The sequence below is a fragment of the Myotis davidii genome, unplaced genomic scaffold (genome assembly GCF_000327345.1).
Source record: "Myotis davidii unplaced genomic scaffold, ASM32734v1 scaffold71, whole genome shotgun sequence".
Lineage (NCBI taxonomy): Eukaryota > Metazoa > Chordata > Mammalia > Chiroptera > Vespertilionidae > Myotis > Myotis davidii.
The window spans coordinates 3,106,279-3,106,672 of record NW_006283588.1 but is presented as its reverse complement, the minus strand read 5'-3'; positions in this window follow the sequence as shown (position 1 = coordinate 3,106,672).

Sequence of the window (394 nt, the reverse complement as noted above, 5' to 3'; positions counted from 1 at the left end):
ACCAATATACCGTATTTGCCGGCGTATAAGACGACTGGGCGTATAAGACGACCCCCTAACATTTCCACTCAAAATACAGAGTTTGTTATATACTCGCCGTATAAGACTACCCCCTCTTCCGCACACCTTCCACACACCAAATAAAAGGTAAAACAATATCAGATTTGATTTTAACATTTTAATTTATATTCAAATGCTTATGACATGCAGGAAAACTGTCACAAGGCTGTATGTAATCAAACATATACATAAAACAGTGCAAGTTTATTACCGGTAAACATACCGGTAATTCACTAAAGAAAACACACTCTATAGACTGGTACCGTAGATGCTTCTCAGGAACACAGGCAAGCAGCCCACAACCTAGAGGGACTGTCAATGATAGAAGAAAGAT